Source organism: Halichoerus grypus, chromosome 4 (genome assembly GCF_964656455.1).
Source record: "Halichoerus grypus chromosome 4, mHalGry1.hap1.1, whole genome shotgun sequence".
Classification (NCBI taxonomy): domain Eukaryota; kingdom Metazoa; phylum Chordata; class Mammalia; order Carnivora; family Phocidae; genus Halichoerus; species Halichoerus grypus.
Genome location: NC_135715.1, coordinates 36,571,576 through 36,585,218, shown reverse-complemented (window position 1 = coordinate 36,585,218; position 13,643 = coordinate 36,571,576). Strand labels below are relative to the sequence as shown.

Here is a 13,643-nt window from a genome sequence, read left to right as displayed (position 1 = left end):
CCCAGGTCTGTATCTTTATTATAGGATATTACCAAATCTGTAAGAAGGGGAGAAGCTAACAATCCACTCTGACATCCTGAATTTTCCCTATCAAATCTCATAATGTACAATCATGCTAGACACATGGCTTTTGTGCAAAGTGTAACAAGCATTTTGTCCATCTGTTTGACGACTAATAACAAGAATCGCAACTTCCCTTACTTGGGATTATTGTGATTCCCATTGTCTTTCAAACTACTTCTACGTGGCAATTTCAAGCTTGGAGTATGACAAATTTCAGCAACAGTTTAGGATAAGTACTAACAGCTAATAATTAGTCTGAAATATGATAGTGGTAACTTTTTTACCTACCAAACTATATATTTCTTAGACACATTATTTGTTGTTTTAATTTGTTGTGCTTAACTACCATTTACTTCAGGGTTGTTTCCTCTTCAATCACAAATTTAACTCAGCCTTCAATTATAGTTTTAGCAAAAGATGCTTTACTTTCTATTATAAATATGACACGAATCTACAACAATGAACACTTCAGCTTTTAACTTTCATTTGCATTTTAACTTTTTCTAAGATAAAGGGTTGCAAAGACAATTTCCAGAGCAGGAAAGGGAGAGGGAGATTGAGAGAGAAAAACACACATTTTGTTTCAGGCATTTTTGTCCCAGAATAGCCAAAAATAAATCCATTGATCAAAACACCCTGCAAATAAACTCTGTAGCCTCTTTATGAAACTCTTAATTTAAGCGCAAGAGACTGAAATGATAATAGTGTCACTCTGTAACAAGACCTTGCTGAGTTCAGTTCCTTCTCCAAACTTTATGTCTAAATACTGCAGGGGCTGCCTTGCCTCCCCAGCACGTGCTGATCCCGCCTCAACTGAAGAGTGAAGACACCTATATGAAGTCCTCTATGCTAAAATGGAAGGGTATAAATTACTGAGAACACTGTCAACAATTAACTTTCTTAAACCAAGAGATGACTTAGTCTACAAATACAATGCCTATCATTGGAACAAAAAGTAGTTCCTTATTTTTTTTAAAGATGCTTCTGATGCTATTCAGTCCTATGCTAAGATCACCAGATACTGCAGAAGGATACTTTCTTGTAATGGTATCTAAAGTAACTCTTGTAAACTGTGCTTTCAAATGCTGCATTTGACATTGAGGTTCATTCAATTAGGTCTCTCAGAAACTCAAAATTGCCCATTTCCTTTAACCATGCTTTTCCAATTTTTCTCTCAGTTTAAAATGACTGGTGTGATTATGGGTTTGAAGTGAGTACATATTTAAATACTGCTTAATCTCTCTCCCGTATCTGTACCAAAGTTATTTTTATTTTAAAAATTTCAGAAAATTTATAATGGAGATAATTGTAAAATGTTTACAAATTAATAAAAGAATGACATTAAATATCAATACTATACCAGCGAAGCTAAATTAAAATTTAAAAATTTAAAAGCTAAATAATGGGGTGCCTGGGTGGCTTAGTTGGTTAAGCGGCTGCCTTGGCTCTGGGTCCCTCAATCTACATTTGGAGGAGAACAGGCTTCCAATCAGGAACATCTGCTTTAGACAGTTACATGAGTGAGACATGTTGTTTCATTATTTTTAAGTCATTAATTATTTTTGGATATCTTACAGCATAGATTGTTACCTTACATAAGTCAGACCTTATTAAAAAAATAAGAAACCTTGTTCCCCTTTAAGAGAAGGAATCAGTGATGCCACCTGTTAGATACAAAAAATACTGGCAGCCCTTAGAAGCATATGGCACTGTGTGAGTAATGAGAGCTCCTACAGCTCTCTCTTTTTATTCATCTTTACAAAATCCCTATCCTAAATACCCACACAGGGTTCTTTTGGGTATGGGGTATATATTAGTTTCCTGTGGCTACTGTAACACTACCACAAACTGGGTAGCTTAAAACAACAGACATTTATTCTCTCATAGATCTGGAGGTTAGAAGTTCAGATAACAGTCTCAGCTCCCCCTGAAATTTCAAGAGAAGTAGCCTTCCTTGCCTCTTCTAGCTTCTGCTGGCAATCCTTGATTTTCTGGATGCATGTCTGTGATTCTATGTCCAAATTTCCTTTTCTTATAAGGACAAGAGTCATATTGGACTCAGGGCTCACCCTAATTCATTACTATCTCATCTACCTTGATCACATTTGCAAAGACCCTATTTCCAAAGAAGGTTACTTTCTAAGGTTCCTTTTTTTTTTTTTTTTTAAGATTTTATTCATTCATTTAAGAGAGACAGAGACAGAGCACAAGCAGGGAGAGAGGCAGAGGGAGAGGGAGAAGCAGACTCCCTGCTGAGCTGGAAGCCTGATGCGGGGCTCGATCCCAGGACCTGGAGATCATGACCTGAGCTGAAGGCAGATGCTTAACCACCTGAGCCACCCAGGTGCCTACTTTCCAAGGTTCCTAATGGACATGAATTATGAGGCAACACCATCAACCCAGTTTAGTGTGGGAGGGAATAAGAAATAGGTTAGAGGGAGAGGTCTGCTGTAGCATAAGTATGTGCATAACAGAATAAATGTCACTACATAAATAGTATCATCAAAGGTGCCTATTTCCTAAAATTTGGGAATGTAAATGACAGAGAGAACACCAAGAGTGGCCAGTACTACAGCTGGAAATGGCCTTATCATACTACATTTTTTGAAAAATTTTCAGGGTCAAGATAGTAGTTCTCCACAAATTGATTTTGAGTCTGATTTTTAAATTGTTATTCATATTGGATTGGATTTTTGGAATCTAACTTATATTTATTAACTTACAATATACTACCACCATTAGTTTATACTTTCATGAAATTATACAATAGCATCAGTTTATAAATTCAAAATAAAAAAATAAATGACCAGAAAATACATAATGCCATGAAAAATTTCATCTCAAGATGACTAAGCATAACATTTAGAGTTGCTTATTAAACTTGAAAATGAGTGATATAAGTACACATGTCACTTTCTCATTTTCCTAACGTCCCATTTCTTCTGTTCAAGGAATAAATACGTACATTCTCCCTTTTTGTCAATCTTATTCCAAGAATTGACATGTTTTTGAGTGAACTAAAATAAAAAATGAAATGTGCCTATGTCAAAAAAAGATACTATAAAAAGGGATATTATAAATTTATTCTGTAAATACTAAGTCAGTATACACTATGCCCCACATCTTGGGCTAGGTACTTGGGATATAATATAATAAGTTGTTCAGATATACTTGAAGGCTTCCTGTCTTCTTCCATGACTTGCCACACCCTATATACAGATGGGCATTTGATTATACCTAAAACTTTCCTTTCAACAAGTAAAGCATGTTAGCTTTCCCAAGGTACATATCTAAACCAGAATTTCACCCTAACATGCAAAGTAAAAATCTTGAGCTTGCTTCATTTTCTACTTCAATTTTATGATATTTGATTAGCTTTTCCAAACAGTTGTAATAGTAAAGTGGATATAATTGAGTGTTTTGAAACCTAGGCCAGCATTAAAATGAAGACTAAATTATTCTGATTCTCTTTCTTCCTAAAAATATGTAAGTTAAACTCTCAAATTTGAGAGGGATCCTAATTCTATTTCTGATTTGTGCAGATGGGTTTGCATGAATTATTGTCTGTAACAATTTTTCTTAACTTAAGTCAGAAACTGATCATAATTTAAAAAGGGATTATCAATTAAAACCAAATCCAGACTCAGGTAAGGAGAAAAGGCTATTGCAATAAAGGGGAGGCAGACTACGACAGTAGAGAAAATACTCTGAACTTAAAACATCTATAAACCTCTCAAAGGTCAGGCAGAAATGGATTTTATTTATAGGAATGAGTAAACAAGGCTAGAAAGAACCCGTTGTGTGGAGGTGGGATGAGTAGGTGGTGTGCTCTGACAGTTGATCAGGAATGTTTTTCTGTGAGGTGAGCTGATTCTCAGGAGGGACTCATAAAGAAGGTACCAAAGTTCAGGGGCCAAATGAAAACTTACTAAATGTGGATCAAGGCAGGTTACCAAGCATTTTGTCCATATTGCTCAGTAGCACAAATGGTTTAGCTACTCATTAATGAACCAAAGAATAGGAGTTTGGAGGATTTATGTCTAGCCTTGTCAATATATAAGCAAGAAGGCTATCCGCGAACCTTACCTAAGTTACATGTGGATAGTTATTTGCAGTAGGGCATTTCCTAGAACACAAAGTGGGGAGGAGCAGGGGAAGGGTTTCTTAATTATTATTTTCCAGAAGCATAAGGCTCAGGTAATGTTCAACATTCTCAGGGGTAGTTAGGCCAATACAAATCCAACTAACACAAAAAAATAAGTTAATTTATACTCTTAACCCTTATTCATTAGATGCTTAAACTAAGTCATATATTTCAGAAGGTAAACTGAATTCCATGCAATTAATGCACAAGTTATTATTAAATACTTACCATATGATTAAAAATGGAAAACTTTTCTTAGTTTACTTTTTCTTCTACAATTTGCAAACACAGAAACACAAGCATCTTGTCCACAAAATCAGCATGTAAATCAGGCAGTTAGGCATAAAGTAAAAAGTCTTTCTTCTAACTTAAATTTTAGATTCTTTGTCAGTTGGTTAGAAATAATTTTATATGCTCTGTGATTAAAACTACTTAGCAGGGGCGCCTGGGTGGCTCAGTTGGTTAAGCGGCTGCCTTCGGCTCAGGTCATGATCCCAGGGTCCTGGGATCAAGCCCCGCATCAGGCTCCCTGCTCAGCGGGGAGCCTGCTTCTCCCTCTCCCTCTGCCTGCCTCTCTGCCTACTTGTTCTCTCTCTCTATCTCTGTCAAAAAAATAAATAAAATCTTTAAAAAAAAAAAAACTACTTAGCAAAAAGCACATGAATTATAGCACATGAGTTGCAATTTAATAGTCCTATTTAATCTTTTGAATCTCATATTACTTTTTCCATGAACATGATTTGCTGAAATGGAGTCACATCTTATAGGAAGGTTATATTTAATACATATTAACAAGTATTTAATATGTACTTTTTCTCCATGTTGAGAGGACAAAATGTTATATTTTTTTCTCCAGTCTTAATATGCGATATATAAGTTATTTTTATGTACAGTTCATTAGAAATTGCACAAATTTTAATATATAACTTAACCATTGAAAAAAGAGATGGCAATTAAGGCTAAGGAAGAATTAAGTCAAATTAAACTGGGAGTCAAGGAAGTGTACAAAAGTAAGCGGAGGAGTGGCGATTTAGCTCTTACTACTTTGCCTTAGGAAAATTTCATGAAATGGATATTTCATGATTATGATTTTTTTTCTATGTACTTAGAGTTGTAGAAAGAATATAAGAAGCTATTTTCCTTAGATACAAGATTAACTAGACCAAACATAAAAAGATGCTTACTTCCTTATACTCTTGCATGTATAACAAATGCTCACGGAAGATGTAATAGCAATAAGAGTGAGAGAGGTGTTTTGCCAAATAGGGTTTGAGAAAGTTTATAGGAATAAATCTGCCTGTGTTGTAGCTAAAAGAAAAGCCTCCATAAAATCTTCACCCTTTGGGCATCTGGACCAACCAATGAAGAATTATTGCAGTAACTATTTTCCCAAATGCATAGTATGTGGGAAGGAAAAAAATATTACAAATACAAGAGTCAACACTTTAAACAAAAATCACAAATAAAACAGCTGGAGGGGAGAGTAAAAAGAATAATTAGAACTGCATTGTCCATCTGGAAAAAGTCTACTATCCTTCTGGTCATAACTCAAGGCTCTCTGAAATCTTCCCTAATGTCCCTAGGCACTCTCTGTTTCTTCCTTGCATGTGTGTTTTATTTATATAGTGTTTGCTATTTCTCCTTTATCTAAGAGATGAAAAAGAATGGATGTAATGAAATAGGTAACTAAAAGCAAGATACGTAGAATATACTTTCTGAACGTGGCAAATAAAACTAAATCTTGCCATATCATCCCTGCTCTAGTATTATTTAATAAATGGAGTTAATATTTGGTCTATGTTTCTAGCATAAATTCTTATTTTTTAGCATAACTATGACAACATTCTAACCAAGTAATTTATATATTATATTACATGGTATATAGACCTGAAAATTAAAGTGATTGCTGCCATTCCTTTTTTCTTTGTGGTGTGCAGAATTGGTTAAATGTTATGCTTCTGAAAATACCTTTAAAAACTGAGCATTTCATGCTCAAAGGGAAAAAAAATCTGAAAGCTGATATATCCTGAGCTAAGAATAAACTCTAACAGGTCTTGTGATATCTCTGTGCCATATCTTGGCATACACCGTTTCTGGCCTACAATATAAGAAATTAAGAAGTTTAATGATTTCAACCAGCTCACAAATAAAAGAGTCGTTTCAGCAACTGCTTATATTTCTACATTCTTTTTGGAGTGCTTGACTTAGTTTAATATAGGGTTCCCTAACAACGTCTACCTGTAATAATAATCCAAGCTTTGGAAAACCTGACATGTTTTACTGAACATACATAGGATCCTGAATCTGTATAGATTTCTAAACACAAAGTTGCGAATAGAAATTTTCACTAAATAACTGTAAAAAGCAATTATTACAAGAAAAATGGGAAGAAAAAGATTAAAACCCTAGATTTTAGGATCAAATAAAAACAGAAATCAGCATACATTCTCCTTGGGATCCCAGTGAAGCAACTTTAGGCACATCTGTAAATACAGCTTCTAGTTCATTTTGGAAAAAAAATATTATTTTAACAATCTTGACCTTGGGATGACATGCTACTTGGTTGCTTTTCAGAAATCTGGGACAGAACAATAGAGCATGACTGTTCATCAGTGTTTCATTTATTCATATATACTTTACTTAATTTTTTAAAGACTTATTTATTTTAGAGAGAGAGTGAGTGAGTGAGGGGAGGGGCAGAAGGAGAGGGAGAGAGATTCTCAAGCAGATTCCCCACTGAGCACAGAGCCTGACAACACGGGGCTCAAACCCATGACCCATGAGATCGTGACCTGAGCAGAAATCACGAGCTGGACACTTAACTGACACGAGCCAACCAGGTGCCCCATCCATATATACTCAAGTATAGAAAACAAATGTGCAGAGTGTGTGTTTATACATATTAAAAATACATATGACATAGGAGTGAAAGAATGGTATTTTACTTCCAGCGTTTTAAATTGTAAGAAAGATAAACATTTGGACAGGATTTTCTTAAGTTTTAGAGCACTGATTATGCTTTTAAAACTTATTTTTTATATTTTCTGACCATCAGTTGAAAGTATAAAGATATACTAAAGAGCAATGCAACTTTCTATTAAGAATTCAAATGTTGGGGTGCTTGGGTGGCTTCTGTCGTTTAAGCATCTGACTCTTGGTTTCGGCTAAGGTCATGATCTCAGGGTCATGGGATTAAGCCCCCATATGGGTTCCATACTCAGAGTGGAGTCTACTGGTCCCTCTCCCTCTGCTCCTCCCCCTGCTTGTGTTCTCTCTCGTGTACGCACGCTGTCCTCTCTCTCTCTCTAAAATAAATAAAATCTTAAAACGAAAATTCAAATGTTTTACTTGTGTTACAAAATCAAGTACCACTTTGAAAGTGGAGGATATTTTCCTGTAAAAATGCTTATGTCTATACATAACTAGAAAAAAAACAACGTTGCCAAGAAAGTTTGTGTTTTTATATTTTTAGTATAAATTTAGATCTATCTGCAGCAACTGTATGTATTCTGCAAAACAGACATGAGTTTGTACTTGAATAATCATTGCCTTAAAACACTTTATAGATTAAAATTTCTGTAACTTTTGTTTATAACATTAGTCTGAAGTTGAAAGAGTTTCTCAGAAGACCAGATGTGTATTTAGGGTTTTATAGCCACATGATTTGTATAAAATTTGACTTAAAATATGATTTTTTTCTCTCCTTCTGAGGGAAAAAGCTCAAATATAATGTCCTCCACAAAAACATAATCTACTAAAACATTGTGGAGTTGCTTTGGGATTTTAATAATCTTTTGGAGCAACCAGACTTACTTGGCAATCTCTAGTAGGAAGGTGATTTCATTGATCATTTTAATTTGTCACATTCCATTCTTTGAATAGAAAGGTGAATATGGATAATCAGTAAGAAGGGGAAAAATAATTAGGGTGGTAGAATATTCCCACCTCAAAACCTGAGGTTTGCCTACCCAGCAAAGATTTATTAGACAGGTCACAAAAAAGCACCAAGAGAAAAACATTAAAAATTGAACTTTGTCAAAATTAAAATTTTCAGTTAATTAAAGAATACCATTAAGAAAACAAAGAGACAGGGGTGCCTGGGTGGCTCAGTAGGTTGAGTGTCCAACTCTTGGTTTCAGCTCAGATCATGATCTCAGGGTCATGAGATCAAGCTCTGTGTCTGGCTCTGTGTTCAGCAGGGAGTCTGCTTGAGATTTTGTCTCTCCCTCTTCCTTTGCTCCTCCTCCCCACTCACTTGTGCACACATTCTCTCTCTCTCTCTCTCTCTAATAAATAAATAAATCTTAAAAAAAAGGAAAAAAAGAAAATGAAGAGACAAGCCACAGTAAGGGGGAAAAAAAACTATTTGCCATATATATATATATATATATATATATATATAATATATATGAAAAATGACTCATATTCTGAATATATATCCGCCATATATAAAAGACTCTTAAAAATCAACTATAAAAATGAAAGCAAAAAATACAATAAATATGGGCAAAAAATTGGGACTAAAACTTCACAAAACAAGATATACAAATGACTAATAAACACATGAAAAAGCTCTCAACATCTTTGAGTATCAGAATAATGGAAACTAAAATCACAATGAGCTAGAATGCATAAAGTTACAAAGTCTACCAGAATGTTGGTAAAGTTGTGGAGCACCTGGAACTCCCACACAATGCTGGTGAGAATATTCTCCAAATATTTTGGAAAATTATTTGTCATTTCTTAACAGTATAACAAAATAACATACTGTTATTACATAAAAATATGGCGTGGGCACTGTGTGTGTGTGTGTGTGTGTGTGTGTGTATCATATGAGCCAGAAAAGTCACTCTTAGATCATTTATCCAAGAGCAATGAAAATATAGTTGTCAAAATCATTCATATGAGGATTTTTAGACCACACTAATTCATAATAGCCAAAAACTTGGAACACCCTTAACGTTCCTTAACAGAAAAATGGATAACAACTTGTATATTCAAACAATGCATTACTACTCAGCTATAAAAAATATAAACTACTGTTACTCAAAACAACATAGATAAATCTTTAAAAAAAAATCAGCCTAAGGGGGCACCTGGGTGGCTCCGTTGGTTAAGTGACAGACTCTTGATTTCAGCTCAGGTCATGATCTCAGGGTGGTGAAATCGAGCCCCGTATCAGGCTCCACGCTCAGCAGGGAGTCAGAACCTGCCTGAGATTCTCTCCCTGTCCTTCTGTCCGGCCCCCGTTGTGTGTTCTCTCTCTCTAAAATAAATAAATCTTAAAAAAAGATGATACATATAATATATGATGTTTTCATTTAACTTATCTAAGTTTTCTATTTGCTATCATAAAAGTAATAAGTAATCATAGTGAAAAAGATTTTTTAGAAGTATAGAGAAGTATATAATGAAGTAAATTAACTCCTCTCCCCTGCCCACAAAGCTAATTCCATTCTTATCTTCATCATTTATTACTGATGCTAAATATAAAATACTAAAGATTTTATTTTTCCTAGAAAAGTAAAGTATGTCACACATGGATTTCTGAGTACTTTTTCTTCTATTCTTAAATTTAAGTCTGGGTTTAAAATTATTTTCCATGTGCATTAGAAGGAACAAATTCATTGTTCTCTAGAATATACATTATTGCTGGTTAGAAGGATGATAACAATTTGTCCCTTGCCTATTGAAAGTAGCCATATCACTTTCCCTCTTTGGGGGGAATACTTTCTCTTTTTAACTGAAAATTAAAACTGCAGCAAAAGTGATTAGGTTTGTTTCTTCTTATTTATTTTGTACTTCCTGGATTCCTTCATTCTGAAGATTCCAGGTGCTCAGCTCAGGGGAAATCTAGTCTATTAGTTCTTTATGTACCTGCTCCATTCTTTCTGGCATTTTCATGAGATGGAACTGGAAATTCAGTAAGTATTCTCTTTGAGTTTTATCTTTTCTTTTATGCATATATCCTATAATAATAAAAATAGTTATAAAAGAATTTATACTTATTAAGTATTTACTAAACACCAGGCACCTTAAATTCCTTTGATGAATTATTTCATTTAATCCGGCTAACTATCTTTTAAGGTAAATATTATATTTAATCCCATTTTAGCAGATTAGAAACCAGAATATTCTTAAGGTCAAGTTAGTTATCTAAGGTCACACAATTCAAAAAATTATAGTGACTGAAAGATGGAATAGATGGATTGTACACCTAATTGCTACTCTTTTTCTTCTTTTCATATAAATATACATATTCCCCAAACTTTATTTTCTAATCATCAAATTTAGTCATCACCCTTATCTATTCTTAAGCAGCATTTCTATTAAAATATATTGCTTTATTTTTCTTTATTGATATATAATTTATGTAAAGTAAAATGTACAGATCTTTAGTGTACAGTTGGTAAGATATGATAAATGTGTATACCCATGTAGCCAACCTCCACTTCAAAATATAGAACATTTCCATCACCCCCAAAATTTCTCTCATGGTCTTTTCTAGTCAATCACCACCATCACCACCACCACCATCCCTAACCCACCAAGGCAACAACTGTTCTAATTTCTCTTACCATAGATCACCTTTGTGTGGTCTTAATCTTTATATAATTAAAGTCATGTGTTACACACTCTTTTTCTGTCTGGCTTCTTTCAGTCAACTCTACATCTGTGAGATTCTTTCACTTGGCTCTATGCATCAATAATTAATTTCTTCCTATTATTATGTAGTATTCACTTGTACAAATATAAAATTTATTTTTATACTACTGTTGTGAGAAGTCTGTTTTTGCCCATTATGAGTAATGTTGCTAGGAAATTCTTGAACAATTCTTTTGTGGATCTATGCCTTCATTTCTCTTTGGTGAATACCTTGGAGTAGAATTTCTGGGTCATGTTGTGGGTAAACATTACCAATATAAGAAACCGCCAAATTTCCAATTTCTTTTTTTTTTTTTTAACAGATGTAATATTTTCTATAATCTATCTAGAGATCCTTTACATGTGACCAGTAGATCAGAGCAGGCAAAACTACTGACTTGGATAACAAAGCTAACTTCAGTATTATCCTGGTAAATGTTTAACAACTCCCTCTGGCACTAGTTGGTATAAATAATCCCATCATAGCCAATTTCAAGCTACCAACATAACATCAACCAACTCCCAAAATTCCTGAAAATTTCACAATCAGTTCTCCCAATAGAAGTTAACTTCAGTACCCCTTTGGACCTATCAGTTTATCTTAGGCAACAGGAAAAATAAAGCTAGGCAATTCACTATGTAGTCTCCCTCCTTCCCAAATCTGTCTGTGGGTATGGAATAGATAAATAATAATGCTTACTTAATGCTAACTATACGGCAAGTAACATGCTAAATACTTCAGATGCAATATCTCTGTAAATCATTTAATACCTACAACAACGCTAAGTACATTTTTATTGATGAAGAAACCAAGGCATGCTTAAGTGAAATGCTTTCCTAAAGTCCCATACCTACTAGAGCCATTGAGCTAGCATTTCAACTCAGGCATACTAGCTGACCTTTATATTAATACATAGTTGCCATTCTTCTGGAGACAACACATGATTTTGTTTTGTCACTGTTTGTTCACTATTTAAAACCCTGATTAACTGATATTTGATAGATACCTGATAATGTAAATTGTTTAATTACATTTTATACAGGCTTTACGAATCCACCTAATATTTCATTTGTGAAAAAAAACTCGAGAGATTACAATTATATACAAAGACAAATTTGAAATCTAGAATCAAGCAATCATGAGAAAAGAATGACTTTATATTGCATTCAAAAGCAATTCAAATTAAATTACCATTATCTTAAGTCAGATCTAAAAATGTTTTGGAAAACTGGATAAAAGATGTATTTGCTTATTCATAAGATTCTACATATATAACAAATTGTTTCTGCTTTGAATTATATATATATAAATTGAATCATATATGTGTATATATATAAAACAACTTCACTATAGAATAAAACTTATGCCTCAAGTTCACCGAAGTTCAGCACATGGAAGAATGTGAAATGTCAGCGGTCCTCAGCAAAAACTGATCCCTGAATGTCAAAGCCCCAAGCAAGACTGACTTACGCACTCTAGATAAAGGCAGCAGGGGAGCAGTTAGTCTTGTCAAAACTTGTCGGCCCCTAAGGTGCTCATAGTTAGGAGATACCCTTCTGACCTTTCATTGCTTTGAGCCAGGTGTCTTAGAAGTTTCCAGGCCGGCTGGAGCAGGCGAGCCTTCAAGAGAGGGGAAGAAAAACTTTTAAAAGAGGACTTGGGGCCTACGGTGGCCGACGAGGGACACGCAGAGCGGCCGGCTGCAAGACGATGCGCTTCATGCAGCCGACCAGCGGGCGGGAGAAGTTGTGGCTGCAGAAATGGTGCTTGGCCACAGCAGACACGCCGCGAAAGAAGACGGCTCGGGAGCTTATGCAAGTCGTTCTGGCTTGCAAGCCCATGATGTGCAGCCTCCTGGAGTAGGAGGACCTCAAAGTCATCTATAAAAGATACACCAGCCTCTATTTCTGCGGCGCCATGGAGCGCCTGGTCAATGAACTCGTCAGGCTGGAGCTGATGCACCGACCTGTGAAGCTCCTGGACAAATACTTCCGCAGCGTGTGCGAGATGGACTTCTGTAACGTTGAGAAGGCCTGCTTCCTCTAGTATGAGGTTTTGGTGGGGGGTGATGTCCAGGACAGCTTCAAGAAGCATGTGCTGAAGGCTGTGACGCAGGCCGACCTGCTGCAGGAGGAGGAGAAGCGCTCCTGCTGGAGGAGATTGGGGTAGCCCCCGGCGCAGCCTTTGGAGACTTGCGGAGCTGGTGGAGAGGCAGGACGTGAGTGGCCGCTTCTTACATGTCTCTCCGAGGACCCTTTTCTTGGTGGGACCCGGCTGCCCCTCTTCTGCTGCCTCACCTTCTTTTGCAGTGAGCTCTGGGCTCAGGACCCTCAAACATTACATCCCTCCACTTCTTACTTCCTGTTTCCCCCTTTCCCCCTCAAGATTTTAGGAGCAAGGAGGCAGGAAATTATAGCCAAAACAGCTGCTATTTGGTTTTCATCCCCTGCCTTTGCAGAACTATTGTCACTCCAAACTTCTTCCCCTCCCCGAAAGCTGTAAATATATAAATATGTCAGATTAAAGAAAAAGGTCTGGGGGCTTTCTCTTCTCTTGCCCCATATCTCACCTCCATCTCTCCCCGCAGGCAGCCGGGGCGTCTTCTCTGCCTGGGAGGGGGTTTCTGTGTAGTAAGCGGAAGTTCCCTTTTCCACATCTGCCTCCCTCACTTTTTGGCTGCAGCGCCAGAGGAAGAACAATATAATTTTTCTAATCTTGCCACTTTGTGGGAAGGAAGAGTTGGAGAAAGGGTGGGCTTTGTGGGAGACTGGGCCCCGTCCTTCTTTCACT

At 35.9% G+C, this 13,643-nt stretch overlaps 1 pseudogene; it reads left to right on the top strand.

Moving 5' to 3' along the window:
• The first annotated feature begins 12,250 nt into the window (after positions 1-12,250).
• LOC118554069 (AP-1 complex subunit sigma-1A pseudogene) lies at positions 12,251-13,435 on the top strand (annotated as a pseudogene).
• Positions 13,436-13,643: the final 208 nt, after the last annotated feature.